The sequence below is a fragment of the Pleurodeles waltl genome, chromosome 3_1 (assembly GCF_031143425.1).
Source record: "Pleurodeles waltl isolate 20211129_DDA chromosome 3_1, aPleWal1.hap1.20221129, whole genome shotgun sequence".
In the NCBI taxonomy this organism is placed as follows: domain Eukaryota; kingdom Metazoa; phylum Chordata; class Amphibia; order Caudata; family Salamandridae; genus Pleurodeles; species Pleurodeles waltl.
In genome coordinates this window covers 247,022,353-247,040,053 of record NC_090440.1, presented here as the reverse complement: position 1 = coordinate 247,040,053, position 17,701 = coordinate 247,022,353, and the positions used below count along the sequence as shown (strand labels likewise).

At 43.9% G+C, this 17,701-nt stretch overlaps 1 protein-coding gene across 3 annotated transcripts in view; it reads right to left on the bottom strand.

The window, feature by feature from the left end:
* Nucleotides 1-17,701, bottom strand: part of LOC138283999 (dual oxidase 1-like) — a 785,394-nt gene that overhangs the window by 294,881 nt on the left and 472,812 nt on the right. The gene's annotated exons all lie outside the window — the stretch shown is intronic.

Below are 17,701 nucleotides of genomic sequence, written 5' to 3'. Positions count from 1 at the left end.
GTATACTGCCTCTAGGCAGGAGGAGAGTCATATTAGTGAATTCCATAAAGTTTACTGGGATGAGAGAGTACTATACACTGAGGCCAGAGACCTCAAGGAGGGAGCCACCAGGAGTTTGGTGGTACCTCAAACGTATAGAGAATTCCTCCTCACACCGAGCCATGACATCTCCTTGGGAGGCGATCTAGGTCAGAATAGGACTTGGAACTGGCTGGTTAACCAATTTTATTAGCCCAACATGTCTTCCAAAGTGAAGGTGTTTTGTAGTTCATGTGCAACGTGTCTGACCAGTGGCAAGACATGGGGCAAATGGAACGCTCCCTTGATAACACTGCCAGTATTTGGGACAACCTTTGAGAGTGTGGAGGTAGATATTGTTGGCCCCTAGACCCACAAACTGTATCAGGGAACAGATATATATTGGTAATGATATTCTCCTGTAAGACCCTACTAGATAATAGAGCACGGGGGATTCAAACTTCTATAAGTCCCTAGTATATAGTAGGGCAGCAAAGTTCAGAGGCCCAGTAGATTTCCTGCACTATCATTTTTAAAGGCAGCCCTGCCTTGCAGACTGCCTTTAAAAAGTAAAATGTGTGCAAGTTTGACATTGGAACTAAAAGGTACTTCCAAAGTGATACTCTACCTTATTTTTATATATAAGTCACCCCTAAGGTTTCACCTAGGTGCCTAGGCGGTGGGGTGCCTTCCAACTATAAGCAGGGACATTATAAAATATGTTTTATATGCCCTCATAATGGAAAAACTGCACCTTTCATTTTTTCTCATTGTAGATACTTAGCTCAATAGGGTAACATATGAATATCTCACATAAGCATTGGTATTGCTATGAAAGAGCCAAAAGTATCATGAATGGACTCAAAAGATTGCTAACGATAAGTCCAACAACTTGTCACTGTTGAATTTATCATAGCTACTACAGAAAAGAAGTTGGAGGACTTTTCTTTTTTGTAAGCCAAAAGCAAGCCTGCTAGTGGCCTCTCCTGATTGGTCAGCCTTAACAGGATTAGCCAGGCTGCTTAGATGAAGAGATAAGTGGCCTGCACTGAGCAAAGGTTATCTGATGGGGGAGGTCTGCAGCTGCAGGTGCAGAGGCCAGGCCAGGTGGGGGACCGGGTAAATCAAACTTAACTTCAAATGAAGCAGGACAGAAAGGAATGCCAGCCAGACTTGCCCCCTCACCCGGTACCCCCACCCCGGATAGACAACAGGCCCAGGAAATGAATTTGGAGACGGTCTGGAGGGGGATGTTAATGGAAATGAGCTACACCATTAGATTGGTTTTACAAGGTTTTGCTCCTCTGGAGAGAAAACGTCCATCTTGGATTTTAAAGTGCAGTGCTTTATAGGAGAAGAAAATGCCACCCTTTGGAGGAAGCTGTCATGCTTGTCCCCTGCTTGTCCCCAAGATGACTGAATACACATGGCTGAGCTGCACTGCAACTCAGATCTGCTGCCTGAAACCACAAGAAGGAGGACTGCCCTGCTGCCCTGTTGGAACCCTGGTCTGCAATCCAGAAGACTGCACTCTGAAGTACTGCTCCTGTGGCACAGTGGAACAACAGCCCTAAAGACTCTGCCTTGCTTCAAAAAGGCCTCAGGAGTGGACTCCCTGAAAGCAACAGGTTAACAGAGCTTACCTGTACCAACTATAACAAACATTCGCAGCCTGGAGTGTGTCTAGTGGTCTTTTAAGGTTTTGGCCAGGTGCATTGTGGGAATTATCCTACACTTCTAGGGACCCTCTGAGAACTTCTAGACCCCTGGATTTGTATTTTGGACACTTTCGACCCTCAAGTAGAACGTCAGGAAGAAGTTCCTGAAGTTTGGAGAAGTTGGAGTAACTTTTGGAAAAAGCTCCGTAAGTGGACGGACCTGATGTTGTGAGTTAAGCCGACTACCTTAAACCACAACCCAGCTTGAATTTCAAGTCCGTACTGCTGAAAGCTCCGGTGCTCCAGGCTTCCAGGATTTGACCAGGGTGTTGCGGAAAATCAGTTTGATGATGTTGCGCTGAAATCAGCTTGCTGGAGAGCACTGCACAACAATGAGAGAGAAAAGCTCCAGAAATGTTTCTAAGTGTGAAGGTAAAATTTTGACTGAGGCCTCCCGCTCAGTGTATCAGAGCGGGGCTTCATTGCGGTCAGCCTCATATTTGAGATTGTCCCGGTCAAGCGTGACCAGATGTCCCCGGTTGGCGCTATTGATTTCTAAGCACTAGAATGCACATTTGTTTTATTTAATGTTTAAAACTTCATAACTCCATTTCTCTATATTGGATTTTTGTTATTTCGGTGTCATTTTAAAGATACAAATATTTACTCTTTTATAAATTGGTGTGGAATGTTTATGGAGTGTCGTGTCTTACTTATTTACTGTATTGTGTATTTAAATGCTCAACATCCCTGTCTCCTAAGTTAAGCCTCCCTTCTCGTTGCCAAGCTACCAGGGTTTGAGACAGGGTCTAATGTTTTGGGACTTTGAGTGGACCGAACGTTGTCTTGGGGGCATTATTGCTAGTGGTAGGTGTGTGCTAGTGGTAGGTGTGTACTTACCTCTACAAATAACCAACCACTAACATGCCCTGATGGGTTCTGATGAACTTTGTTAACCAGTACAAGGGCTTATAATATGCCTTGCAGTGTTCCTTGCCCCAAGAGGAGCACATCAACCAATAATGATGTAGAAGAAGAACCAATGTCCATATTGCTTGTATTGAAGGAGCACTTTTGGTCTCTCCCTTCCTCCGCAATTTGACCTCTGGGCACTGCATTCGGAAGCCAGTGCTGAAATCCAGCCAAATCTGAAAATACATTGCATTTATGGACTCTTGGGTTATTCTAGTTGCTGTTAAACAGTCAGATTTGTTTTAAAAAAAATCTTAATAAAAACGCATCCATAAACACATACAATCAAGTGCTTTCGCTCAGCCCTCCTCGTCAGCTTATTTGCGCAAGTGTTATTCAGAGGTTGCTTCTCCCCACCACAGTATACCTCATGGGGGCATAGGTCACTTCGTTCATTGGCTGTCTTGCGCTGGCAGTGATGGCATTTTGCCTAATAATGTGCACTGCCACCTGAAAAAGAGTGCGCTGCAGTATGTGCCTTAGCTGCGGGACCACTTCTTTATTTCTATATATTTTATATGCTTTCCAGGGTTTTGCTTATTGCATATGTGTACCAAAAAAAAAAAAAAAAATCACCTCCTTGCCAAGGCCAGACTTATATGCTTTGCCGATGCTCGTTAAATGAACTTCTTTGTTAAATGGTCCGACGATTAACATTCCTTTCTCTTTCAATACAGAATGCAACATAGTTCCTGTGAGGAAGCAGGAATGTGTCTAAAATAAATTCTAGGAGCACTAAAAAAATCGATCAAGCCACTGCAAGATTGTTAGTAGTCTTAAAAAACCGACATACCATAACACGAGAGCGTTCTGCCGACCAGCAGTAAAATGTTAGTATGTAAATTACACTCGATTCTCCAAACAATGTGATAAAGAAGTGCAGCTCCAGGCAGAAACGTTTTAAGGCCTGCGTAGAGTGCGCAATTGTCCAGGGCCCTCGCCATCTAGGGCAAACTGTCCCCGCACGAACCCTCCCATCCCCCTTTCGCACCCGCAAAAAAGTGAACTCTCTCTTTGACCTCTATTTGTTCTCTTTCCATGTCTAGACGTCTCTGCCTATCTCTGACTTTGTCTCTCTGTGTCTTCTTCAGGATGTATGGGGTCCCGGGCGAGACCTATTTCAACTATTTCTGTGTGACTCTGTTTCACATATAACTCAGTATTATTTTGCATCAGGGCTGAGTTAACAGAATAGGGGTAGTAACATTCAAATTTTGTTTATACATAGGTCTCCAAAATGTCTTACCCTGGGCTCCAAAAATCCTTAAGATGACACTGCCGCAAGGGGAAGGTTATGGTGCACAGACAGAGGATTGAAGCAGTAAAAATGTGGACTCCATGTTACCAATGTAAACAAGCATTTGCAATGCAATGGGTCTCGCATTTGCTTGAGTTACAGCTATTGGTGTTGTAAATTCATAACTGGACTTTTCTTGTCACATAAATTGGTCTTTTCCTGCCATATAATTCTAGTGGCCCTGCATATTATTAAAGCAGTCTATTAAACTTCTTCGTCTATCTGTAACCAAAAATGAAAATGTTGCCATTTAGCATCCTCATTTAAATCCGCTACCTTAATTCCAATAGAATACTACTTACACCACCCCACCATCTGAGTTGCCGTCTGGCTAACACAATTCCCAAAACAAGATAGCCACAGAGGAGAAAAAAAATAAAAGGGTCACCCAAACATATCAAGAGTGTTCAAACACATACTATTTGAACATGTGTAAATGTACATTGCATGAGATGACGTAAACATTAAGGCCCATATTTATTCTTTTTTTGCGCCCCATTTGCATAATTTTTTACCCAAAATCGATGCAAACTTACAAAATACAATTGTATTTTGTAAGTTAGGACCGATTTTGCTTCAAAAAGCGGCGCAAATGCGGCACTAAAAAAGTATAAATGTGGGCCTTAGTAACAGAGATTTGGCACATGCTAACTTTTTCCCACATGTAAAATATTAACCCCTGTGGGTGAAAATGTTTTCCTACCTCCGCCACAAATATATTTCCTGCACTGGAACGTCACTTTCCACCCTTGGAAGCAGCTTTACACAACGCTGCCTTAATATTCTGTGCGAGTACTTTGATTTTTGGACACAAATTAAACTTTTATGAATTTTGAATTCGCACAAATGTGCACATTGCTTTCCCTCTGTAAACTGAAATGTGTTGGAAAAACATTAAACACAAATCAGCCAAGATTCAATCTTCAAAAAGTATGTGTTTGCTTGTGTGACCTACAAGGTCGTTTGCACTGTTTTAATCAGGCTCGCATTTTTCCATTAATCTTGAGAACATTAGGAAAATGCTGAAACTAAAGACGCTGAATAATCCTGAATTTCCATTAAAAGATACGATTGCAAAAAAATAACAAACACAGGGGCCGTTGGAAAAATGGTTTCAAGCTAAAATAAATAAAATCTATCCCTACTTCGCGGCTGCCTGCTTGCTAAACCTGCAGGGTGCCTCTTCTCACGGTGGGCTGGTCTCAATGTAAATGTTGACCTCATCAAAGAATCTTGTGTACGTTTCGCAGCAGCGCGGACTATATTTGTTTAATAGGTTAAAGCCGTCCTCAGCGGTATTGTAGCCATGATTCTGTAGGTTTGATTCACCTTTCCAGAAGGCAGGATGAGTTGAGCTGTTCCGATGCAAGGATCCCACAGTCCTCCGCGGCGAGCAACCAACAATCTGCTCCAAAAGCTGTAAGGGCAGAACTCATCACCACCGACACAAGGAGCTGCTGCCCGACCTTCATGACGGAATGCTAAACATACATAAATAAAAGTGCATGTATGCTAGAAGTGAGGCTTACAGAGAGGGTGCTATTGTAAAGTGTACACTAGCCTTTTGGGTTGGATGTGGTTTACACGGGCAAATGGGCGAGATGACCTTCCTCAGTAACACGCTCTTGGCAGGGAAAACGCCATGAGAATAACGATACAAATACAGTAAAAAGATAGGAACTAAAACAATCTGACAAAATATTAGGAATTCATGTCACAGTGTTTGTGAGGAGAATGGAACACGTAGATTGTATGCAGGTACTAAAGACACATCTATCAAATATGCTAAAAAAAGCATGCCATATTTAGTTGCCACTGTGTTTAATGTTGACATATTTTTGATAACAAGATATTAAACGTTACTTACCGAAACGAACAAAAACAAAAACAGCACATTGATACTGCCGCCCGAGCTGGTGCTGTGAGCACCATGGCCACAGTGAGGGAGAAGGGTACCCTAAAAACAATACCACCTCAGCTGGGTGACCAATTTTCGACCACTGGAAGCCCACAGGAGAATTGCCATATATTGCAAGGTGTGCAACAGAAATCAGCCAGATGTATGAAGATGTTCTCCGGAAGGCACTTACGTATTTATTTATTTATTTATTTACTTCTTTATCAAGGTTCAAGTCAGTACAGGCAACCTTGAGCACCATGAGGCAAAATCATTAGGCGAACTCAAAAAATCCTGTGACAGAGCAGGTGAGGATGAGGACAATGCTTTACATGGACATTATTTAGGAGTCGGGAGGCAGCTCACCCTTGTGGGCGTTGCTTGGTTGCTCCACTTTCTTGTTTTCAATCAGGTTTCTTTTTAATTACACTAATAGTGAATCACATATAATTTACTATTAGTGTGATAAAAAAATGGAGACCAGTTAGCTGGAATATGACCCTCCTTGGTGGCTGACGTAAGTGAAAAACACTTTTAAGTGTATGTTGTGTGCATGCTTGCAAGTGAGAGTGTGCTGATATAAAAGAGAGTGTGTAAGTGAGTGAATGTGTGTTTGTGTAATCATATGTGTGCGAGTGAAAGTAAAGATGAAATGGCGTGTGATGTCTCTTCTGCTACCCCTGGTATTTTGGTGAATTGAAGTCCATGTGCATTACCCATGCATTACAATGGACAGAAAAAAGGGGGCAGACGAAGCGAGTTTCTAGATCTTTTTCTTCCACTTAACGCTTCATCGAAGTAATATGGCACGTACTTTACAGGTTGTTTGTAGGTGATGGTTACAATATGTGGCCACTAGGCCACAGCAATTGAGCGATCTTGAAATAATTTACATCGGTTCAAATATGTGGCAATGTTTTAGGTCTGATAGAGGCAGCTTTGTGAGCGGAAAGGTGCATGTTCTGGGAGCAATTTAAAACTGGAATTGAAACCGGTCCCTCTGGGGCCCTATATTTATGTCCTTAATTCTTCATGCGAAAACAATGATTGATTTATGTAGTCCCTTCTATTTCGCATGCTTTTCTTAAACTTGCAAAGATTGGCCCCTCTGCAAAGTGTACACAGAAATATTCATGCGTGCCATTTGCAGTTGTAATACTAGCAAATACCTGGGTAGGGTGGCATTATATGGGAATTTTAGTATATATCTTTAAGCCACATCCTTTATTATAAACACCCCCACCCGTTTCAGGGACACCCCTACTTTTTCATCCCACTTAAATCCCTGCCAAACATCAAATATTATACATCCTATTAGACCTATCATGAGTAGACAGAGCGAATGGACTTTGAGCCTGACCTCTTCAGCCACTGATTCTCATGTTTTTATCCATGATTTTAGCAACCCAAAAGAATGATGGACAGAGTGCTGAAACTTTTCAAACCTTCACCCCAAGTCACAGATCTGGGTTCAATCCATTGTTTTTTGCTCACCATTCTGCCCCATGGTGGACCCAGCTACTTGCAAATCAGTCTTGAGCCCATGGGAACTGTTCAGCCCTTACTGCCAGGCTAGGTCCTCAAAGGACCACAAACAAGCACCCGGGGACAGGTTTTTGGGAAATCACCCCACATCAGCCGGGCTAGCTTGGATCCAGTGGCACAGAGAGCAAGGGAGCCACTTCTGGGCATACCCTCTGCACTTAGGGTGACTTAACAATATAAAAGGATGATGGACATACTGCTGAAACTTTTCACTCACCCACAGTTAGAGATCTGTGTTAAATCCATCGTTATTTTGCTCACCATGATACCCCAGTTTGGATCCAGAAATATGCCAATTAGTCTTGACTCTGCTCCCCAGGAGAAGAAACCAGTCCTAACTGACAGACTAAGTCTTCCCTGGACTGGAAACAAGATTCCTGGGACTGTTTTGGGGGTAGAACCCCTCATTAGCCAAGCTAGCTTGAATCCAGTGACAGAGTGAGCAAGGGACCCACATCTTGGCATCCCCTGGCCACTTAAGGTTTTACCGACACAAAAAAATGAGGGACAGAGTGCTGAAACCTTTCAAACACTCACCCGCAGTCACAGATCCGGGACACATGCATCATTATTTTACTCACCGTGCCACCCAAGTTTAGACCCAGACATATGGAAAGTAGTCTTGACCCCTACACCCCATGGGAACAGTCCAGCCTGAAGTGCCAGGCCAGGTATTCCCTGGACTAGAAACAAGCATCCTAGGACCAGTTTCGGGGTGTCACCCCTCATCAGCCAGGCTCAATTAATTCCAGTTGTATAGTGAGTAAGCCATCTAAGTCTGGGCATACCCTGGCTACTAAGGGTGACTTTAGCAACACAAAAGGATGATGAATGGAGTGCAGAAACCTTTCAAACACTCACCACCAGTGGCAGCTCTTAGTTAAATTCATTGTTGTTTGCTCACCATGCCAACCCAGTTTCGACCCAGCCATATGCAAATCAGTCTAGACCCTGCTCCCCATGGGAACAGTCCAGCCCGAACTGTCAGGCCAGGTTATCCCTGGACCAAAAACAAGCATCCGCTTTTGGTGTATCATCTCCCCCCCCCTCCATCAGGCAGACTAGCTTCAATTCAGTGGCACAGTGAACAAGGGACCCACGATGGGACATACCATGACCACTTAGGGTGAAATTAGCAATGCAAAAGGATGTAGGAGAGAGTGCTGAAACTTCCCAAACACTAACCAATGTCACAGATCTGGGTTAAATCCATTGTTCCTTTGCTGCCCATGCCAACTCAGTTTGGACCCAGCCATATGCAAATTAGTTTGGCCCTGCTCCCAATGGGAACAGTCCAGCCCGAACTGCTGAACCAGGTACACCCTGGACCAGAAACTAGCATCCTGGGACTGGTTTCGGGGCATCACCCCTCATCAGCCAGGCTAGCATGAATCCAGTGGCACAGTGAACAAGGGACCCACGTCTGAACATACCCTAACCACTTAGGGCTACTTTAGCAACACAAAAGGATGATGGACCGAGTACAGAAACTTTTCAAACACTAACCCCAGTCACAGATCTGGGTTAAATCCCTTCTTTTTCTCACCATGCCACCGCGGGTTGGACCCAGCCAAATGCAAATCAATCTTGATCCTCCCACATGGGAATAGTCATGACCAAACTGCCAGGCCAGGTACTTCCTGGATCCGAAACATGCATCCTGGGACCGGTTTCGGTGTATCAGCCCTCATCACTCAGGCTAGCTTGATTCCAGGGTCACAGGGACAGTAAAGGGTGCAATGCTAACGGCCAATGGTAGGGCTTGTTTGGATTCAAAGTCACCCCTTCACACTTCGAAGGTAGTGACAGGCTTATAAGTGGGCTCACACGGCTGGGACCCCTTCTTTCATTGGGGCAGCCGGTAAGTGATTCAAGTAGAAACCCACCGACCCACACCGAAAAAAAAAAGCGTGGAAAAGAAGATTGACAAAACTACTAAACAACCCCAGGTTGTTGCAGGCTGGGGAAGATGGAGTCAAAAGGAGAAAGGTGGTAAAAGCAGTAAAAAGGCATAAGGAGAATGGGGAGGCTACACCCGACATGGCCGGGTGACGGCACTACCTACCTTTAGATGCTTTATGGCAGGGTAAAACAGCTGGTGGAGGGGGTACACAAAACATGGTGCTCGCATCCCAGGTCCACTGGAGGGCAGGATGCAGCGTATCATCAAGGTAGCGAGTTAAGCCTTAAACGATTAAAAAGGAGTACCCCTCACCCCCACAGGAAAGGACAAAATGCCAGCACCAAGACTCAATGTACTGAAAACTAAACCATTTGATTGATCTATGGTCTTGCTACAGATATAATTGTTTGAATGATTTATGTTTTTATGTTTGGCCAGCCAACAAAAATGATGTAGGGCCCTCTATTATGGGTCATAAATGTCAGGGATGTATGGCAGGTTCAACAATGTCAGAGTGATTTAGACAGGCTCAAATGATTTATGGCCCCAAAAAAGAATGACAGGGAGGGGGGCCTACGTGCTTTAATTCGATGTTTAAATAACCTGTGGTATACGTTTTTTCCAACAACATATCGTGTATGGGGATCATGCGTGCATGTGTTTAGGGAGTAGTCTGCATGCCGGGGTTTACAGCACTGCCGTTATTCCCCTTTTCTTTCATCAAGTGTCTTATCCCGCAATTTCTGCCCCTAGCTCTGAGCCCCTCTCGTTAAAGTAGACAGCCTTGTAGGCAAGATTTCAGCTTCCAGTCTGTCCCTCCCCATGGTGTCCCGGCCTTCTCCAGTAAAATCAGAGTAGCTGTCTGCTGCCTCGATTCAAGACCCCCCACCTTCCAACACCTCCACATCATCTCCCGTCCGTCTCCATGGTACCAAAGAGCCGCTCACGTAAAAGCAGCGCGGCAGTCGACACGTTTCAATGTGAATGAAAGGACTCGCATGAATACAGCCACCTTTCTGCGGCGTCGGTCTATGGGGAAATTTATCACGGTTTGAAGTCTGTATTTGCTCCAAGGAAAAGTTCACATCTTTTAATGTTTATTCTAGTTTCCTATCAAGCGAGCACCATTTAATAAGTGACAAAAAGCCTGAAAATGGCACCCGCTGCATTGCTCATCTTGGCAAGTATGTGCAACTCTGAAGTTTCTATGACCACGCTACCGCGAAGCTGCAGCTGTTCAAGAAGGAAATATGCAGGTTGGGGGCAAATGCCAAAACGATTAACATTTTGTTACGGGGAAAAGGCGGCTCTTCTTTCAATTTATGGTAAGGCTGTACACATAAAAATAAATAAAAAACTCTCAGTCAAATTCCAGGTCCACCTTATTTTAAATGTCGCTTGTTTTGCTGAATAAACAAGTAGCGCTGAAAAGCGGACCTATCTGAGCGCAAGCCCCTTTTCTCTTAAAGTTGCAAAGGCTGAGCTGGAAGATAAATCACTGAGGTGAGCGAACCAGATAACTGGGTCTTTTGAGAAACCAATAATGATGCCCTACTGTCTTGTACCAAAATGTGGTCTGTCAAGAATCTGTAGAGGTATGAGTGGTGGGTAGTTTGGTGACTAGCATTGATCAATGTATTCTGCTCCTGTTAAGGTTACCAGAATGCTCAATTTTATTAGGGGCACAATTTGCCAGTCATGGACGCCCTTTCAATAGCATAATGCATTCTGGGAATTGTAGTTTTGGTTAATTTCGAGTGCATCAATGCATGTTCGAAAACAATGGTTTGAATATGGCAAGCCCATCCATGTAACATATTGTCCATAATGACATCAAGGCATTTGGCAATCTTAGTTTGTGAGTGATATGAGCAATATTTTTGTGGAATTTCATGTAACACTTGCTCGTTTGTCTCTACATGCCTCTGCAAGTGGCGACAATCCTGCACATCTTCGCCAAACTCCAAGTCATGGTTTTGCTACCTTGTACCTGTTTTTGCATGAAGTGTAAAAAGTAAGCACCCACCAGTTTCGTCATATGCGGAATATAACTGATCCAAAAAGCTGCTTGAAGACTCCTTTGCCTCTACCATTGCTTTGCAGAGGGTCAAGGCATACCCTGTCTCTCATTGTTTGAGGTGATTGAGCTAGTGTACAGCTAATGCAGAGTCACGTTTTGGACCACACAGTGTATTTGGCTGAGGGGAAGTTTTTTTTTTTTTTTCCCTCCGTTCACGATGAAGAAATTAGATTGGCTTAGCTCGTCCAGAGTGTGAAGCTGCAAGTTGTAAAAAATAACAGCTTTCAGAAATGCAAGTGAAGTTCAGCGTATTTTTTCAGCAAAATGGCAAAACTTTGTTTCCAGCACTTTGCTGCCAAGGAGCCAAATGCTAGCCTCTCCAGCTAAAAGTTGGGATGTTTGTGTTTTTTTTCCCCCATACACGGGAGACTGAATAAAAAAAATTCGAGCTATTGTGAAAGAATTTTCAATTCTATTAAGGACACGGAGGCGAGGATTATGCTTTCTCTTTCTTTACTGAAACAAAACAGCAGCCAATCAAATACAAGTAACAGAAAAAACTACACATCCCAGGATCCCTAACATCCTATCACATGGTCCAATCACTGTCCATGTCCCCTGCTATAAGTCCTTTGACCTTTGATGTCACTTCCTCTTTTTTTGGTCAAAACATAATATCAACTTGAAAACTAAACTTCTTACGCCAACACGAACTCCGATGGCTTAACATCTATTCTTCCAGGATAACCTTCTCCTGGGCAACTCGATACCGGGCATCAGCCGAATCAGAACATGAAAACCAAACTATTCCAGCTGAAAATAGCTTCAGGAATTTTTCTGATCAGATTCTGTAAGAATAAAACAGGCAGGTAATATCCCAAGAAATTGAAAAGTCTCAATAAATCGATGGTTCAATAATAGACAATCAAATGGGAGGGAGAAAATGACAATAATCATAATTATACACAATAATTGGCATTCACTATTCATTATATTTTACAGGGGGGGATAATCCTCACCTCCGTGTCCTTAATAGAATTGAAAATTCTTGACGCGATAGCTAGATTTTTTTAAATTCTGTGTCAGGACCAGAGGCTCCGATTATACTAGTTTAAAGCTGTTCCATTACTACAGTAGCTATGTCCAATACCGGTTTATGATAAAACTTACGAAAAGTGTTTTCTGAAGACCAGTTTGCTGCCTTCATAATGTCTTCTAACAGTGAACCCAAGGCAAATGATTTGGAAGCCATAGCTCCTCTCACAGAATGAGCCCCGAATATAGAAGTGTCAATTCCTGCTTCACTCATCAACCATCTCAACCATCTGGCCAGAGTGGCGGAAGTCACTGGTTTAAATGTTTTTTGCAAAGAATTTAATAATTGCCCTTTAGAATCTTGTCAAAATTCTTCTGTGACTACTTCATAATCTTTTAAACACTGGACTACACACAATTTAGAATTTTCCGTGTAAATAGGGTAGGATACTGACCTGTAGTTTCTTTTAGTTCTTCTTGTCACAGAAAAAGTGATGTCTTCTGGGGAAAAAACTCTACCAGCTAAATCCAGAGCTCTGACGTTTGAAACCCTCTTGCAAGAGATAAGGCACAAGAGCATGGTTAGTTTAGCCGAGAGCTGTTTGCGCGATAAATACCTGTTGGTAGGCCAAGAATCCAATTTTTTAAAAATAATGTTAACATCCCATAGTACAGAATATTTAGCTTGAGGAGGTTTGGAAAGATGTATACCTCTTAAAAGCTTGCAAATTAATGGATGTTCACCAATGGGTTTACCCTCAAGATGAGCGTGCCCTGCTGATATAGCTGATCTAAAGTTATTAATTGTCCGATAAGCCAAGCCCGAACTTGCTAGTTCTGCCAAAAAGTTAATAATCATACCAAGGTGTGCTTCCACTGGATTATCACCCCTTCCATCACACCAACTAGACCATCTGCGCCAAGCTGAGTCATATCTTTTATGGGTACTATCAACCCATGCCTGCTTAATGAATTCCGCAGCTTGCTTCGAAACATCTGGGGTACTCCATCTCGACCTGAAATTAACCAGGCTAGAAGGACCAACTTCCCTGACAAGACCAGTGGATGTTGAAGGCCCTCTGGACTCAACAGAAGATTCAGACGAGGCGGAATCAGAAGAGGAGAGGCACACACTTAATGAAGAGCTATAGCGAACCAAGGCTGTGCTCTCCAAAATGGGGTCACCAGAACAATTTCTGTCTTCTGTCTCCTCATCTGAGACAAAACCCTGGCAATCATCAGGAATGGAGGAAAGGCATAACCTCGAAACTGGGACCAATCCTGAAGAAAGGCATCTGTCTTTAGCGTATAAGGGTCTGGACGCCAACTGTAGAATTTTGGAAGTTGGCAATTGATCCGCGAGGCAAAGAGATCTATCTCGCAATTGCCCCACTCCCTGATTATCTGTGAGAAAATCAGAGGGTCCAATTTCCAATCGCTGGAATCCGAGAGGTATCTGGAATTCCAGTCTGCTATGATATTCTGATCCCCAGGAAGGTATTCCGCAATGACCACTAGACGTTGAGTTAGGCAATAATACCAGAAGTCTTTGGCAATCTCTGCCAGAATTCTGGACTTCGTGCCCCCTAGTTTTTTGACATATCTTACTGCTGAGACATTGTCCATCCGTAAGAGTATGCAACAATCTGTTTTCTTAGGGGAGAGGCTCTTTATGGCAAAAGATCCCGCTAGAAGTTCCAGGCAATTGATATGTAGAGTTTGTTCCCATTCTGACCATCTGCCCTCCTTCACTAGGGAGTTGCAGCATGCTCCCCAACCCCATCTGCTGGCATTGGATTCTATCACCACTTCTGGATGGGACCCGAAAATTGCCCTGCCTTCCAAGCCTCCATGTGATGAAGCCACCACTCGATCTCTGAGCGTACTTCGGCAGTCAAGGGGATTAATTCTGAGTAGCTCAGACCCTGATGCAGATGTCTGATCCTGAGCCTTTGAAGTGCTCGGTAGTGTAAGGGTGCTGGGAAGATCGCCTGAATAGATGAAGCTAGTAAGCCCACTATTCTGGCAATATTCCTCAGAGAGACGATCTGTTTGGTTAGAACTGATCTCAATTCCCTCTTGATGTTGCGGATCTTCTGAGAGGGAAGAATGAGTTGACAAGATATGGCGTTTATCTGGAATCCCAGGAACTCTATCACCTGAGAGGGTTTCAATAATGACTTTTGCACATTGATAAGGAAACCTAAATCTTGCAGAAGATTGATGGTCCAATCCAAGTGAGATAGTAGAACTTGAGGGGATTGAGCCATCAGTAGAATGTTGTCCAGATATATAATCAGTCAGACACCCTTGGCTCTGAGCCATTCCATCACAGGTCTCAGAAGCTTCGTGAAGCACCACGGGGCTGACGACAGACCGAATGGAGGGGCTAGAAACTCCAAGTACTGTACCTTCCATTGGAATTGTAGAAATCTGCTCTGAGGAGGAAAAATTGGGATCGACTGGTATGCATCCTTTAGATCCAGACGAACCATCCAATCTCCTTCTAAAAGGATGTCTCTTAACATGTGGATGCTTTCCATTTTGAAGTGTCTGTAAAGGATCCAATGATTGAAATCCTTCAGATTCAGGACCAATCGGTGACCTCCTCCTTTCTTGTCTACTGCGAAAATAGGACTGATGAAACCGTAAGGGTGAGGGGAGGCAAACTGGACGGCTCCTTTGTCTAAAAGTGCTTGTACTTCTTTGTCTATAAAATTTTGATTTGCTAGGGAAAAACACATTTGTACAAGAGGGAGGAGCTGTTGGGGAGTGCTGATAAACTCCAAGCGAAAACCCTCTACTGTTTGGAGAATCCAAGGATCCCCTGGAATCCGCTTCCAATTTGTCAAGCATAATGCTACCCTGCCCCCAAGTTTGACCTAAGAAAAGTGAATAATGCTCACCTGTGAAACTTGAGTCCTGTATTGCTCCTTGTTGCCCTCTGTGTTGACCTCTACGGAAACGGGGTCGTCCTCCCCTAGAACGTGTGGGATAGAAGGTGGGGTCTTGATCTCCGTACCAGCCACCTCTGCCTCTTGGGTAGTAGTTCTGGGGACTATTGTAAGTTCCTCAGCCGGGCATACGTCCCCCGTAACGACCAGCACTGAGAAAAAGGCCTCGTTTAAAGACCTTCTTGAGGGACATTTGAGCCTTATGCAGCATAGAGAAAGTGGAGCAAAACTTGGACAAGTCTTTGATAAAAGCTGGATTCCCGCTTGACTATGGATTTTGAAGCAAAAAAAGTCTCCTCTACATGTTTTGGTATTTTAAGAGTCCTTAGGAAGATTTTTAACCTTCTTCCCTCTACGGCCAGAAGAATCCTCGTTCAAACTCTGATCCTCTCCCGCCTGGACTATGGGAACTCTCTGTTTCTCAGTTCCCCGGCTTATGTGATAAAGAAGCTGCAGACAGTTCAGAATGCAGCGGCCAGGCTTCTCATTAATCTTCCTAGACATTTATCCGCAAAGCCGGCTCTTTCAATACTTCACTGGCTCCCCATCAAGCAGCGTACCCACTTTAAAGCCCTGTGCATTGTTCACAGAGCCCTTCAGGATAAGGGTCCGATGTTCTTCAGAAAACGGATCCATCTCTATGCCCCCTCTCGAAGTTTGAGGTCTTCCTCTTTCCGACATGTCAGTATCTTGAGGTCTAAGAGAGCCTGGGGAGCCAATTCCTTTTCCACCAAGGCCGCCCGCCTTTGGAACGATCTTCCCTCTGAGCTTCGTCACAAACCCTCAGAGCAGCTTTTTAGGAAAAAACTCAAGACTATCCTTTTCTGTAGGTAACTTTCTGGATTCTCCTGCTGCTGGCAATAGTCATGTTACGTTAGCGCTGGGATGCCTTAGGGTAACTACGCGCTTTATAAATCCTTAAAACTAAACTAAACTAAAAGAGGCTCCAAAGAGCAGTCCTTCAGCCGAAGGTCCTGCTTCCGAAGACGCAAGATCAGACAACTTAGGGTCAATGCGCATTAGCACAGATTTTCTGCGTTCTGCAGAAATAGCGCAATTCGAGTTCCCCAGTAGACAAATGGATCGCTGTGCCCATCCTATTAGGACATCAATGTCCACCAGATCTCCAGATTCTTTAGCCACGTACGCCATTTCAAGAATCTTGGTCAAAGGACCTGAAAGGTCCAACAACTTGTCTTGGCAATTACGCCAGGAGCGATCTAAACCTTTTTTGGGGTCCTTAGAGAATTTCCGCATAAAGGTGACCATTGTGGGATCTATTTCTGGGGTCTCGGACACCTTGCCCTCTAGGTCAGGTCTAGGGCATTCCGCTTTTAAGCGTGATCGAACTTCCTTGTCAAAGCCTTTTCGTAAATTAGATTGCACATATTGAGCCACTTCGGGTGGGGGAACCCAATTAGAAGCTCTGGGATGAATGATTTCCGTGGGATCAAAGTCTAGAACCTGGCAGGGAGGAGGCGCTTTCCTAGCTTTTTTACTAGGTCTAGGAGCGTCGGAGTCATCTGAATCATCAGAGGAGGAATTTTTATTGGAAGACGAGGAAGGGAGGAAAACTTCCTTTTTTGAGCTGTAATTATGCTCTCCACTACGTTTTGTACGTAGTTTTTCAAATGCGTCTGCGTGCAGACTACTAACCTTTGCTCTAGGATCCAAGTTTTTAGCTTTGTTCTTCACTTTTTTGGACTTGGGGAGAGATTGTTGTTCTTGTGTCCAGCCCTGTGCACGAGCATAGTCAAATAATTGTCCTGAAAAGGGACCCAAAGCTCTCACCAGAGCATCATTTACCGATTGTTGGAGTCTGGAATCAAGGGCTTCAACTATATCAACTTCTAGTTGGTTGCTCAAATCATCAGTGTAATATTCTGCTCCTTGATCCTCCCACTGAGCCATGGTCAGATTAATAAGGTAAAATACCTTTAAAGTGAAATAACTAGAGATCAAGGAAGGGGGGAGTGCAAAATCCCCAATTCAGGCAATATAGGAATATGAGCCCCTAACAGAATGTGGAGGGAGCTGCCTGCAAAGCACTCTCGGCAGAAGCCTGTTATTAATTTTACAACCACGCAGTCCTACTGCTCGGCGTCAGGGAGCAAGTTTCTAGAAATAGAAAGGGCCTAGAACGCCCTCGCCACACCTCTCACGAGCCGATCGATTCTGAAAACGAAAGAATTCTGCTCGTCGAGATGTGCGCGCGCGTGCAAGTAAAAATGAAAAAGGAGACTGCAAATGCAGCTCCGCTCCCGCTCCTACTCCACGAAAGTATCGGGCTCTAGAAAAATTGGCAAAAGGCCCCCAGGGACCCCAGGGCCCCTGAGCTAAAAAGCATTAAAAATTAACTAGTTTCAAATTTTGCAGCAATTAAAAAAAGAAAAAAAAAAAAG